General features: G+C 35.1%; 1 long non-coding RNA gene across 1 annotated transcript; it reads right to left on the reverse strand.

The window, feature by feature from the left end:
- Window positions 1-629: 629 nt before the first annotated feature.
- On the reverse strand, window positions 630-14,685 carry LOC118275895 (uncharacterized). Its single transcript, XR_004783626.2, has 2 exons — window positions 14,273-14,685; window positions 630-1,038 (listed from the first exon to the last, which is right to left on the reverse strand). It is a non-coding gene; the product is annotated as an uncharacterized LOC118275895 (long non-coding RNA).
- Window positions 14,686-15,573: the final 888 nt, after the last annotated feature.

Raw genomic sequence — 15,573 nt, forward strand, 5'->3', positions numbered from 1 at the left:
TATACATAAAAACCTTCCTCATGAGTTACTCTATCTATTAAAAAAACCGCATCAAAATCCGTTGCGTAGTTTTAAAGATTTAAGCGTTCATAGGGACATACAACATGACAGAAAAAGCGACTTTGTTTTATACTATGTAGTGATTTATAAGCCCAGGTTTCCTTACCGTTTGTCAGATATAATCTTAGAAAGTACACATAATTCATGTAACAATTCGGAAAAAGTCACATTGGTACATTGCCGTTGGTAGATTTCGAACCCGCGACCTCTTGTATGAGAAGCAGGTGTCTTAAATAAAATAATTATTATAACATTATTTTTGTAGTAGGTAGTAGGTATTCGAATTTGTAAGTAAGTTTGAAATCGCCAACCCACATTGAGCAAGCGTGGTGTAATGGTCAGTAATGTTCAATTTATGTTTTAAGGTGTAGGGTACTACATAATCTATTAGATAAAAATAAGTCGGGTTTTCCTTCCTGACGCTATAACTCCAGAATGCACGAACCGATTTCCACAGTTTTGCATTCGTTGAAAAGATCTTCAGGAAAAATATTACATTGGTGGCGTAACGGAGTTCGCCTGGGTTGCTAGTTACATAAGTATATAAAATGAAAATAAAACAACACAAATCAAATAACTAAATATTTATTAGGTAATCCTCATCATTAGCCTGTAATTGTCCCTCTGTTAAGAAAAGGTTCTTCTCACTCGACGTGCAAAGAATCATTTTAAAATCACTATGTCTACACTTAAAGTCGATAAACGATCCCAAAGGATTGATTATTAGGCAACACATTGGCATAATCATTTTATCACACAACTACTTTCTTAAGAACAATTACAAAATCAATTCCCCAGCCTTTAATAGTAACAAGAGGTCGTTAAATTAATTAATTATTGCGTAGGGAGGGGACGTGAATGTATGAATGTATATTGAAGTGTGTAGTGATGTGCCGTCTGGTCCTTTAAGTAACATTAGCGGTAGCAGTGACCACTCAAGACGACGATATGACGACCTTCTTTGGTGCAGGGCTGCTTCTGTAATGAAAGAAATTTTAAATGTTATATTATGTTGATATTTTTGGCGATTACCTATTTAATTTAATGAGTTGGGGTTTTTGTCCAAGTCTAATTGAACCAGCGAAGTAATATAACCAAGAATTGTATTGTGAACTTGATTGAAAAAGAGTAACCTATGGAGTTTCTTGCTCGTTCTTCTTCATAAGAATCTACAATTTGGAACGAGCAAGTAGCATCACTTCAGCCTTCAGCTTCTGACCGACAGACAGACATAATAAATTGTTTTGACTTTCTGGTACAATAAAATATTAATAAATTATTCATTCATTCAGTTGTATTCGCGGTATTAGCAGAATTGAGATTTTTATATTCTTATAGTAACATCCTAGTAAAATAAGAATTATATAGAATATTATAAATAATTTATTTCTTATTTTTTGATTTTTGAAATAATAATATATCTATGTCCTTTCTAAGGTTCTAAACTATATCTGTACCAAATTTCAACCAAATCCGTCAAATAGTTGCGGAGATTAATGGTATAAGCATAGAATGTTCGACGTGATTCTTTAATTTGACATAACTTTTTTATTTATGAACCGATTGACATGAAACAAACACTAAATGTAAATTTAAGCATCCCACAATATATTCGTGAAAACCGCATCCAACTCGGATCAGCCGTTTCTGAGATTAGCGCGCACAGACGAACAGACAAACAGACAAACAGACAAACAGACAAACAGACAAACAGACAAACAGACAAACAGACAAACAGACAAACAGACAAACAGACAAAAAAAAAGTTAATTACATTTTTGGGTTCGACATCGACATAACAATAACCCCTGCTATTTTTTTTATTTTTATTTTCAATGTACAGACAGCACTTTTCTACGATTTTATTATATGTATAGATTGCCATGAAGAAAGCAGAACAATGACTGTCAGTTATAAGAGTTATTTTTCAATAATATTTAGTGGAGTACCAAGAAACTCCATAAGATACCCTTTTTTTATGGGAAACCTTCAAAAAGTGCCTCACTAAAAAAAAGGTCGCTATACTTATTTTCCATTTACCAAAACGCAATAACACAAAATAATACGCCACCAACTACAATTAGACAGCCCTACACAGGCACGAGGTACAAGGGGTGTCTCCCTCACTAATTTGCTAAGATTCAAGCAACCCGCATCTTTGATTAGGAATCTCCGCGACCGTTGCAAGCTATCGACTGCTCAATGCTCATTTATCTGCTTGTCTGTCTGTGCACCTAATACTTGTGACTGCTTTGAACGATAGTTACCGGCTTTCTATGGGTTGTCCTTACCTATGTGTATTTATATTGTAAAGTTAATAACCTCTCCAGTCCTTAGGGAACTTATAGGTACCAACATAGTGTAGTACATATGCACATACTGTTTTGATTAAGATTTGAACTAAACTAAAATGGTCTGGGATTGATGCATTCAAAACTTTATAAAATTTTGTTACATCTAGTATCATATGCGTAAGTCGATGAATAAGTATTTCTTTTAAGAAAAAGAAAGCGACATTTTAATTTTTCTAATCTTATTTTCCTTGTTATGGCAAGTGGTTTTGTAAAAACAACATAATTTCAAGGGGTAATTTATATCTCTCACTTACTAAATATAATAATAAGAGTGTAGTTTAAACAAAATGTATAACAATTTTAGGTAACACGAAGTAAAGAGCGTCAGCTGTGAGTTAAGTAGCGAAGTCTTAAGTTATTAATACTTCGATGTATTGTTTAGGAGATAGAGCCGTGAGCCTGGCTTACTAAGTGCTTCTCTTTCGGTGGGAATATGGAGGTATGTGCATTTTATTTAGATTTACAATTTATAGCATGAGACAAAATTATATTGTTAACGTCGTTTATTCCAACTAGATATAACTCTCTGTTACGTTAGGAATATCATTCATACGCGATTTTACATTATGTATTTATTATGTTTAGTCTCACAATATGGCTGGAATACAGCTATGATGCTTAATTTCTCGCTAGTTTTTGATACTAATTTATCATTTTCAATTAAATAAACCCACCACGAAAAATATGTTTTATTATTAATCTATCGGTTAGAGATGGAATTACACATAAAAACATAACATAACATTACAATATAAAACTAAATACTTATGTACAAAGCTATAAAATTAAACACTACCTACACTATAACAGTCCTTTAAAATGTCCACGAGCGCCTCTATGAACGTGCCCCGTAAACTGTTAGAGCAAGTTGTGCCATCTCAGGTAATAAGTAAGCTACTGTTTCAGCTTAAATGCTCAGACTTGCCGCTCGCAAACACCGGACCCGATAATTTAGTGATGTTCCTTGTTGTAGTAATCGTTGGAATGTCGATTAATGGGGGCTATCATATTTTTACTCACAGGTTTTTTGACCAATCGCTGTAGCTGTCAAAAAATGAATGACCAATGGTGTGATACTAGCTAATTCCCTATTGGACGAAAAGATGAGAGGTTCACACTAGGTCCACCTGGTGAGTAAAAGCACGGTAGTTCTCATTGAGATGTATTAGTCTTTTTAGTCTGGAATCGTGCTTGGTCTATGGCATTGGGTTAACTCTCTGTAGATTAAAATATAAATGATGAAAGTAAAAATCGTTACTGTAACACAGTCTCTAAATTTTAATGATCAATTATAATTCTATTACTTATATTATATTAAATATCAATTATATTTTAATTAAAATTAATCGATTTCGTTTTAGTATTGGAACATATAATACATTATTATTAAACAATACATAATTAATTATTGAGCATTCTTCTCACCAAATAACCTTGTAATATCAAATTTTGTAGAGATGTCAATGGTTTTAAATAACACCGTACCTACCAACCAACAACAAAAGCATCGATATCGATACTTTATTACGAACATCACTAGGAAAACTGGTCAGTAAGCGAGTTGTATATTTTCTTGGTCCGTAAGTCCGGTGTTTGGGAAGTTGGCAACTTGTCGAATTATTGAAAACTGCTCAGCCCCCGCAAACCGATAGATTTATAGTTTGTCTTGGCGGACAATGCGCCATTGTATAAGCAAAACTGTTTGTCCTGATATAAATTACAACTTCAACTATTTGACTTCGTTGTTACTTGAAAATTCTGGAGTCGGTTATTGTTAGGGAGGTAGGGATTTGGAACTTAGGTATTGTAGTAATGATTGAAGATTATTGGGTTTAGCATAGATTTTAAGGGTGGGAGAGTCATGCTTTGGCACAAATGGGCCGGCTTACAGAAAAGCGGCGTGAAACAACGCTTGTGTTATATTTCGTTATGTAAGTGATGTTACTGGATACTCCCTTCCCAATCTTCCCAACACCGGTTCCCCAGCTACTCTTAAATTCCTAACTTCCAGAAGGCCGCCAACGCACTTGTGGCACCTCTGATGTTTCGGGTGTCCATGAGCGGTGCCGATTTCTTACAATCAGGTGATCCGTCTGCTTGTTTACCGGCTTATACCATAAAAATACCAAAGTTACGTGACATTTTTATTCCAATACAATTTTGGGTTCATTTCACTTTTTTAGAACGTACCCACCCTCTTTCTAAATATATATTTCCGTTATATACTTAAACCAGAATATATTTAGCTTGTAGCTGAGTGGAAACAGGAACATGAGAAGCAAAAATATATACTAATCCGTGTTATCTAAGTATTGTAACCATATTATGACAAAATAAAAAAAAAACCTGACTAATATATCAAAGTCAAAGCATTTATTTCAATTAATCCTAAATTAGGCACTTTTGAAACGTCAATTGAATTGTCCGTGAAGGCCTAATTCGATTTTTAATTTTTAAACCATATCTACTACCCTATAGGTTTATGAGATGAAACAAAATAGACGTTACGACATAATCATCTCATTATACATGGTGATATGCATACCTACATGTGAGTATGGGCCAAAACAAAACCAAAGCAAGCCGAAGTAATGCAAATTAATATATAAATACTAATAAGGGGAACTAGTAATACATTTGACTCTCAAGTGTGCAGGAAACGGATAAGCCATTGTGACGTGGCCGGGAAGTAGCGAAGATTTCCTGGCAGTCATAAATTCGCTGGAGTTTTGGCAACGGCTCCCAGTCTGGAGAATGGGTGCCCCTGTAAGACAGAATTTGTACGGATACGGATGAGTTATACGTTATATGTTTACTACTATGTTTAATACACGTGTTTTGTTAAGACATTGTTTAATGTATTCGTGTGTCTTGGTTGAAATTGATACCTCTATTTCTGTTTTATTATTGTTTTCCGGCACTTTATTTTAAAATTCTAAATGTCTATCACTTTAACCGCCATGTTTAGCCGGAGGATTTGCCTTCAACAGATTTCTTTTGGCTGTTTTAATGCTTTAAACTTTTTGAATCAGAAAGGAAATTTTTAATACAATGTATTGACATTATAATGTATTTCAGAAGCTTAGTATGTTATAAAAAAATTTTAACAAGTAAAAACGTGTTTAGAAGATGACTCTGCTACAATACAGATTCAGAAAATATAAATCGTTATTTCATTAAGCCGATTTAAAAGATTTATTCAACACATCATAATTCCCGATTTTCCACGAAAGACATCGAAATAAATCACAATAAATATTTCACAAAGACTTTTCCACGATTGTTTTGAGCTCAAGACTTGTTATTGTAAAAAGAGAAAAAACGTCGGCGAGCCAGGAAGCGGGTAGCATCGCATAACGAGCGCTCCGGGGTTTGGCGCCAACCGTCTCGAAAGTTCTTAACCTCATTAAACATCGAATAATTCCAAGTCATTTCCATAAGGAAAAGATAAAGACAAGACGCGGGGAGACGCCATTTTGATTTTTCAAATATCGAAGGGGAGCCTAGGGGTGCGCGGCCCAACCGATTTGCGAATTCGCGCTCTCAGCTAACGTTTCATTGCGTAATTCCGAATAGGGCTGTATTTTTTACCGATTCTTCACCCTAACTTACGCAAGTTGCCGCGGTGGCGTTTTAGAAATGGAATTATTATAAAGTTAATGTTCTGAAGATAATAAAAATGTAATTTATTGGTGTTTGATTCGATACGGATGTGTTTTTTATTTATTTAGAAAGTCTTTATGGTTCATTTATTTACTTAACTGATTATATGAGAGCAAATATTGCATAATCCTAATGAACATCGAAATAATTGATAAAATATAATTCCTATATGTAATAAATAAAAACCTACGTACAACTTACTATAATATAAAACTAAAACAAAGAAAACCAATAAAAAATCCTTCATTAGGCGTCAAACTACTCGTGCGCTCAATCACTAATAATTGTTATGAGGTTTCAAACTTATGAAACAGTTTCTGAAAATATTTCACTTAAGTATAGGTACTACAGAGTCTATATTATTTTAGCCAGCTAACCTTGGCAACGTTATAAATACTACACGGTTCGGTAACCGGCGACATTCGTATAAAAATCCCGTAGAAGTAAACAAACAATGAAAATATTTATCCAACGGCAGGTTACGAACGCATATGAATTACAAATTATTTTGCAATACAAACATGCGATTTTATACCTTAATCCACAGTTTTAAGAGTGTGTTTGTGTGAATATTTTTGTAAGGCATGCAACTGGCGGGTGACAATTCGGTCTATAAATAATTTATGGATTAATAAAAGGTCCGGTCACGTGGTGCGGCCGCCATTTTACCCTACAGCGATCCTCTGATGATAATTAGCGTAGACTGCAGACTGGGAAAGGCGTTGAGCGTTCCCAAATGTTGAAGAAATTTAATTTAAAAGGTAGTTATTAAGTTTTGTTTCAGTTACATAATTAATTACTGATATAGCACAATAGTTGTACATTATGTTAAGGTCTGTGAAACTAGGGGTTGCAAGATGACTTGCTAAGCTAAAGGTTTTGAATTCTATTCCAAGATTGGGAATCAAATATTGCGTGTCCATGGATCACCAGTAGTCCACAGAAGGCAAAATCCGAAGGCAAGTGACGTCACGCGATATTTCAAATCGATTTATCATCGAAAGTATTCGTCTCCGTAATAAAATAAAAAATACGTGTTTTACCTATATTTTAAAATAATCTACAAGACGGACATTCAAATAAAAATTAGTCATCTACCCTATTAAAAATATCCGATGAAATACGACATAGTGACATAGTAATTCAACTCCACATATTTCCATATCCGACACAAGTCTATTCTGTATCCATTCTGTGGACACAAACTAATTTGTCTTACACGTTTGTCGTTGTCGCTACACATCGTAGCTTTAAATGCAATATGAGCTCTGAAATCTGTGCCAGTTTTGGTGAAGTTTTCATACTTTGTTCAAAAATATGATTTAATGCTAACTTTTGTATGGTATAAGCCGGTAAGAAAGCAGACAGATCACCTGATGGTAAGCAATCGCCGCCGTCCATGGACACCCGTAACACCAGAGGCGTTATAAGTGCGTTGCCAGCCTTTTGGGGGTTAGGAATTTAAGTGTTGTAGGGGAATCTTGGCTCTTCTACACTTAAAATCTGCTTGGTATTTTACTATGGTACATATTATGTATTGGGGTAGATCCATATCTACACTGGGTTATTGGTAACAATAATAATGGTAACATTAACAATATGAGTTAACAATATGAAGATTACTAAACTTAATTAAACCCTGGTTTAGTAGACATTAGTAAGCGACACATTTATTTTTTCTGTTGTCTCATGTTAAATTTTTTCCTCACTTCTAATCTGATCTCAGAAATATATACATAGATAAATATTCTTAAATCAATTAATAACATGAACTCTAGGGTGTATCGTCTTGGGCGGGCGTGGGCCCGTGGCTGTAGGGCGGGCGTCACTTCCGGCGGAAATGCTGCTCGCTACCACCTTCACTCGTCTAATTGCTATTCCACTTACCGAGGCTAATGTGATTACAGGGTGACGATTGCTTTACGATATATATGTGTAGATACATGCATATACATGCATACATATAAAGGTACATGGTATACCTATACATAGTGTCGATTGCTGTAATTAAATATTAATGTTACGTCTAAAATTCCCGATCCCAATTGAAAAATATGTATATAATTGATAATTGATGCAGATTTGATAGTGATCTTCGGATCTAGCCCAACGTGTTGGATTTCAGCCCAGGTCCCTGATCTAGACCGGGTCGGTAGGTACAGTCTTTCACTAGGACAATGCGTCATTTACATTTAAAAAGTACGGTACCTAGAAGTGGCGTCACGCGATATTTCAAATCGATATGCCTTCCAAAGTATTTGTTTCTGTAAGAAAATAAAAAATATAACATCTAGTATTTTAAAATAATCTGCAAGACAGACATTAAAATAAATATTACTCATCTATCCTATTGTCGAGTAGCCCAAAGTTTGGTGAGAGAGATTTGGTGATTTGGTTGGTCATAATATCATAACCTGCAAATATTTCTCCTATGTACCTACGTGAACTTATCACAGGTTCATACAAATGTACCACATGACTAGGTAAGCATCTATATCTATATTATGTTGTATAGTAAGCATGTTTCCTGTATATACTCGGCGTGGTGTCCACTTATCAGTTGCCAAGTAGGTGGACTAGATATATTTTACCGTGTGGTACAAGTTATAAGCTAAAGTAGATGTGCTTAGTAAAGATTCTATATTTTGTTTGATCGAACTTAGCATCAGGTCTGTACTGAGCTGCGGATTACATAGCGGGTTTACTGGAACTCCGGCTCGAAAAGCAGGAGTAGGAACGGGGTGGTTTTTAGTCAGTAAGAGTCTGACACTCCGTATTGCCTCGCCCAAGGCGGGAGAAGTCATCGGATTATTTTCACTTAAAAAAAGTATCTTGTCAGCCCACGTTCCCGTAGAATAAAAAGAATCCTATCACCCAAATCAGCACATGCCCTGTCTATATACCTAATTTCATCAATATCCGTTCAGTAGTTTTAGCGTGGTTGGTAGCTCTTTATGTGAACCACAAATTGTTTCGGGTCTGAGTGTCATATTTTGAAGTTGTATGTTTGTAAACGCACCCACGACACGAGAAAATCCTAGTGTAAACGTATATATTTGGTTATGAACTATGACTTCTAAAAAACGATTGTTTTCTTGTAAATTACTTATTTTTATTTACTTGCACATACTTTTATTGTGGTGGACATATATCGAACTAAAACTCATAGTAGCCAGTGTTAAATTATCTTATAAACTCAATAGTATATAAAAAAATCGCCGTTCGCTTAACCCTTACACCGCACACGAGGGTCCAAGTAAGTCGTCTCAGCGTGTCGCCGAGTGTATCTGCGCTGGACGCAGCATCACATGCATCGATACACCGGGCGAGGGATAACCTGCCCCGTGCCCGTGTGCCTTCTGTACACACGATTATGATTGTACGGTTATTTGTATTCATAACTTGTGTAAAGGTGGAAAGAAATTCTTTACAAATATATATTTTATATTATGTAGATACTTATTAGGTGGACCAATAGCTGAAACAAACTTGACACAACAGCAAGCATAGCTACATGAAGCCAATTTCTCTCATTTTCAGGTTCTCTCACATTATCCTCTATTTCATTGTCTGGACTTTAAAAGAGACTATGACCTCTGAGTTTGTTTCGGCATTTCTTCTCAGAGTAGTCAGATAGGAAATGCCGGCCTCATCTAGCTATTTGAAATATGTGTGTGTATTGTGTGACGTGTAAAAGTGTTATTTTATGACCTATTTACAGAAATAAATATCATTTATTATTTATCAATTATAAGTTTCCACTGATGTACAAATAGGGTAGATGACTAATTTTTATTCATGCCCGTCTTGTAGGTACACACACTTCTAGGTACGTTTTATACGTAGAAATGGCGTATTTGCTCCCACTCCTAAACTTTGATTCGTTTTATCTAATTATTGTTATCTTATATACATGACAAAATAAAAAAAACTTGTTTAATATTTTTTCATTACCTAAATGACGGACTAAATAGATTTTTAATTTTCATACCCCGTCATCATCCCTATTATAGGTTCATTGTAGGTGCCTACTGATTTGATTCTGTAAAGAAGTCACATTGCTTTAAGTGATCTTCTTTATTTTATTTTGTTAAAACATGTCTCGATTTCTGTCTGTTTCTGTTTTCTGTCTAGATTAATGAGTCACAGGCAAACAAAAGATTCCATTTTGTCTCAAAAAGTATAAGAAGGAAACATTTGAACTACATCAAACAAAATAGGTACGGTACCTACTTTGTTGCTTAGACAAAATAAATACCTCTCAAATCTCCCCTAGCCTAGCCATCAGACTGTAACATACATACATACATATTATAGGTATACATACATCATATGAACACATACCAATAAATACTTAACATAACAACAAATAATAGAGATTTATGTGTGCAAGCAATATCGTTAATCCTACCCTCTCCCTAGAAACCGCCGCGATGTTGCGGTTTCAAAGCATTCAAATATTGAAATCGATCAGTTATGGGTACCTACCCCTTATTATTATCCTACATCAATCATTTACGTATAAGTAGGTAACTATATTAAAAATATGTACTTTTTATGGAAATGGCAAACGAGCTGACGTGTCACCTGATGGTAAGTGATCAGCACCGTCCATGGACACCCGCAACACTAGACGAGTCACAAGTACTACAGTAATACCTATAGAATATTTTCAAGTTTTTCATTGCCGGTTGTTGTGATGAAGATGAATCCTTCGGTAACGATGTACATAAAACACCGTGCATAAGATACTTGAAGGATTAAATCTATTTAAGAAGATAACCGCCTTTAGTAATAAATACCTATATATTTAGGAATAATGTTATCGGCTTACTAAAGTAACTGGTTGACGAGGACTAGTTTCAAGCCATGCTCCTCATGCTAGAGGCTCATATTCACAAGCAGCATTAATTTAGTATGTCTCACGAAAGGTAGTAAAAAAATAAATAAGATTTTGCGAATATAGAAAGAGACTGTCTCTCAATTCAAAACATTGGGACCTATTTTATTAAGTTTTGGTTGAAGAAATTTAAAGATATTAGTTACTTTTCCTACAACATGACACCGAGTTTTAACACTGCTAACAAAATATTGTTTATGAGTCTTCCCCTTCCAAGAACCACGCAACACCTAGCCTTAGACAACCTAAACTTATAAAATATTCATACGACATCGATCTTAACCCTACGTTTGCCTAAAAAAGTACGAAAAACCTTGAGCTATACACACCATACATTTATAATAAACTGCCATTCTTAAAAGACATCAAACAAACTCTGCGGAACCACTTCGACCCCTCGCAAAAAAGGGTTGAAGAAAAAAAAATCGGCCTAGCAAAGACGCAATTACTCCTACACAAACTTATGAATACACTCCCGAAATCCACAACATCTTAATTTGGCAAAGAAATAAGGTTGATAATCGTGTGGCATTCGTTTTTTTGTGCGCAAAAGTATCATGGTTTAAGAGCTTGCTAAAAGCACGCGGGTATCAAAGAAATACGTCTAATGAATCTATTGATAGCTCTAGTTATGTGTGTGTTGTGTATTTTTTAATACACAAACGTGTTTGTGTGTGTGCAAGGAGGGGAGATGCTAAGAGATGCTTTCTTCGGACCCTCGTTTCTTATAGGAGTGCTGGCTAGGTTTGATATTTGCGTTGTGGTATTTTTGGTGTAAAATGTTTATTTTGTCTTATTTTGTTGCTTTATTTCATTTAAATTATTTCTCTCGAGTAGTGTCCGATTCTAAAGAATATCGAGATTAAAATATGCGTTTGTTTTTATCTGTAAAGTACTCGTAGATTAGCATTCCATTTGTGAAACATAACTTGAAGAAAACAAATCTGTCTAGTAGCCTATTCATTGTAAATAAATGAATAATAAATTATTTTCTATTTTAAAATATTTGGATAGACAAATAAGAAAATCTTTCAAATTGTTATGATTTTCTATCTTAATATTATTTTTAATTGTAAGCTCCGTTACATCAGTTCAAATCTTCAAAGCTATAAGAATCCCGTGGCTGCGTGTGTGATGCTTTTATTACCTATCTAATCTTATAACGACATACTCCATTATCCAGCTCATCTAATCATTTAAGAAATTGACATGGAAAAGTGTTATTTTGTAACCTACTTGCAAAAATAAATATCATTTATCATTACTGTTTATGATTTAGCAATGATGAAACATGATAATTTTCTGGGAATAAAAATGTCGCACAATATTCAATCAATGCCAAGTTAACATAAGAAAAAATCACATTTCACAGAAACTTCGTTTTATAAATAAACAACTATTTATTTCAATAACACCAAAAACTATCAAAACTATAGCACTGCACATCAAATCACTCCCCTTATTTCACTCGACTCCGCCGATCGTCTCAAAGTCGCACACAGACGCAGTTTCGCACTATTCCTACGTCCACACACACACGCAACATGGTCGAGGGGGCGCGCGCCCTTGCAAAACTCCTCCTTTACATTTTCTTGCTTTGTTATGTAGAAAAAAAAATAATAATAGGAGAAAGGGGATCTTAAAATCGATAGCCGAATGGCGGTATGTACTTATTATTGAATCGGTCTTTTTGTTAAGTACTTTTTTTTGCGTGTATTGCAATATGGCGGACTGTTAACTGTTTTCGGACGTTTTGGATGATGTTTAAAATCTTTTACTTTACATAGCTATTGGTTCTTAATAACTTTTTTATTTGTTATTAAATAGAAATGCATTCAAATAAATATTTGAAATTGTTATACTGATAAGTATGAAATTTGTAAATTGAGATTCTCAACCCGACTGCGTGGATGTAGTGGTAAATAAGCAGTGGACTGCTACGGGATGTAATATATTTTTATTACTAAGTTAAGCTTGTAATCGAGCAGACGGATCACCTAATGGTAAACAATCGCCGCCGCTCATGGATACCCGAGACACCAGAAGCATTACGAGTGCGTGCTGGTCTTTTGGGGTTTAGAAATTTGAGGATTGTTGGGCCACCGGTAACCTCATTAACACAACGAAAGACAACGCAAGCGTTGTTTCACGCCAGTTTTTTGTGAGGCCGTGGTATCAATCCGGTCAAGCTGGTGTAGTTACACGCAGATTATGATTATTAAAATATTGACCCTTAACTAAAATACTAAAGTACCACTACTCATAAATAAAAGTAGGTAACTATTAAAACATATTCTTGAAGAATATTACATCTTAAAACTACATACAACGTAAACAGAATCCCCAAACATCCATTTTCGGTGTCAAATATTCGAACACACATTCATTGCAAAAAGCAGAAGAACGAATCACTTGTACGGAACCTGAACGCAAGCACTCGTTACATTGGGAGTATCAGTGTCTATCGACTATCGACTATCGATTCAAACTCGCTGCCAATCTCTAGACTAGTCGATACTGTTTTATTGACAACCCGTCACAACGATCTGAAGGGATGTCAGGGTCAATCTCCAAAACGGGCGTATTCGTGTGATTCTGTGATCAGTCTGGTGCTTCTTAGATATAGATATTTAATGGTAATTATGTATTTCATTGAAAATAAAGATATTTAAATAGTATATTACATGGGTTTCATGTTGAGACAAATGTGCTTAATTATGTAATATCTAAGTGTACACATGAATGCAATAAATAATTTGAGTTTGAGTTTATATTTATGTATCTGAAAAGGGCCAAAGAAAAGGACCGGTCAATCTTGAACCGGGACCTATCTACACTTTTACTAATTTTAATCGTGATAGAAATCTAAATTCTTTATGTGGCTATCTGCATTACTTTTTTAGTATGTCATCGACAACCTATAGGAAGTCCACTGCCGGATTTTGGGTATCCACTTTATAAGAAATGTGCCACAATCTCCAGATTTAGCAGGCTAGTTTAAGAATGTTGTTTAAAAGGTCTATGCGATACCCGTGTGAAGAGTAGCGGTGGTAACTGGTAACCGATGAGTTCTATTCTGTCGCTATTACACGGCAAACGGCATAACACTTATGTATTGTGATATAAATTGCGTTTCTTAATAGGCAGAACCTTTGTTTATTTATTAGTTCCTAGGCACAAATAAGTATACTAGGTCCTATCTACATACCTGAGTCTACTAAACTGACCAATTAAATTGAATGAGTTTAAAATAAATTAAGTAAAATAGTCCAATGAACAACAAACACGAACTTACCTCAAAAACGCACAAAAGCTCACATCACAGACACACAGACAATCAATTAAAACAATCGAATCGCGCGGCTAATTTAAAAATCGAATTAGTTTCTTTTTTTCACAAAAAAAAAAAAACTGTCAAACGTTCCCGCACCGGGATCCAGTATAAACTGATTCGGATACACGCAAACTAGCCGTTGGTGACCTAAATAGCGGTTCAGAAAAACATAATAAAAAAATAAAAAACCGGTCTATCGAGTACTTTGTCTTTTGTGCGCACAAAGAATCTATAGAGGCCGCGGATGCTGCGTCCGTCGCGGTTTTCATGCGTATTAAAAAAAAGGAGGAGAATTTAACGAATACAAAAAAAAAACTGGTTTTTAAATTGTGAATGAGCTTTTGTCCCGTGATCGGTTATTTTGATTTATTCGATTTTTAGTACGCGAGCGGTGTATGGGAAATAAAAAGAAGATGCGCGCTCAACAGGTACTGGTGTGGGGAAAAGTGTTAGCGTGTTACACGGATTAGAACGGTTTGGCTAATTGTTGCTCTGTACAAGTTTTCCGAAACGGATTTTGTGTTTGTTTGCTTGTTATTTAGAAGTCTAAAGTACTATTATTTTAAACTATGTTAATGGTTGGTATTGATACGATATGGTAGGTAAATGAAATGATAATAAAAAAAACAAATAAGTTCTATATACTTATCTGGGGGCACGGCAGTGCCCCCGCCAAGTCGAGCAAAAAAAAAGCGGCACGGCCGTACCATCCTTTTCTCGAAGCAATTCGGGCCTTTTTCGACCCCCTATAATTCGGTTGTGGATAAAGCAAGAAACCTGAATCTTCAGTAACTAATCCGGCATTGTATAAACACGGAATATTTAAAATTTCAGTCAATTTGAACCAGTAGTTTAAGAATGACAACTTGTTAAAGTTTCTAAATTTTGTCACTCACTGACTCACCGATCATCAAAAGTCCAAGGCACTTCTAGCAGACTTAGAAGCTTCATATTTGGAATACATATAGAGTTTAGTGTCTTAATCATGGGAAAACTTAAATATTTTGTAATTTCGGTCCAGTTTTCCAAATACACCAACTGCATCAATAACTTTGTAATCCCATATAAATATATGGGATTACAAAGTTATTTATGCAGTTGGTGGTTGGTGGTGGTTATAAATTTAATAGGTGTAGATAGGTACCTACCATATGAGGCAAGGGAGGGGGTATAGGGTGGGTAAGGGTGTGTTTAGCCCATGAACAAGTCTGGGCGGTTTACATCTCATTAATGTCGACTTTGGAAGTATTAAAGCGCAGGAA

The sequence above is a fragment of the Spodoptera frugiperda genome, chromosome 8 (genome assembly GCF_023101765.2).
Source record: "Spodoptera frugiperda isolate SF20-4 chromosome 8, AGI-APGP_CSIRO_Sfru_2.0, whole genome shotgun sequence".
Classification (NCBI taxonomy): Eukaryota; Metazoa; Arthropoda; class Insecta; order Lepidoptera; family Noctuidae; genus Spodoptera; species Spodoptera frugiperda.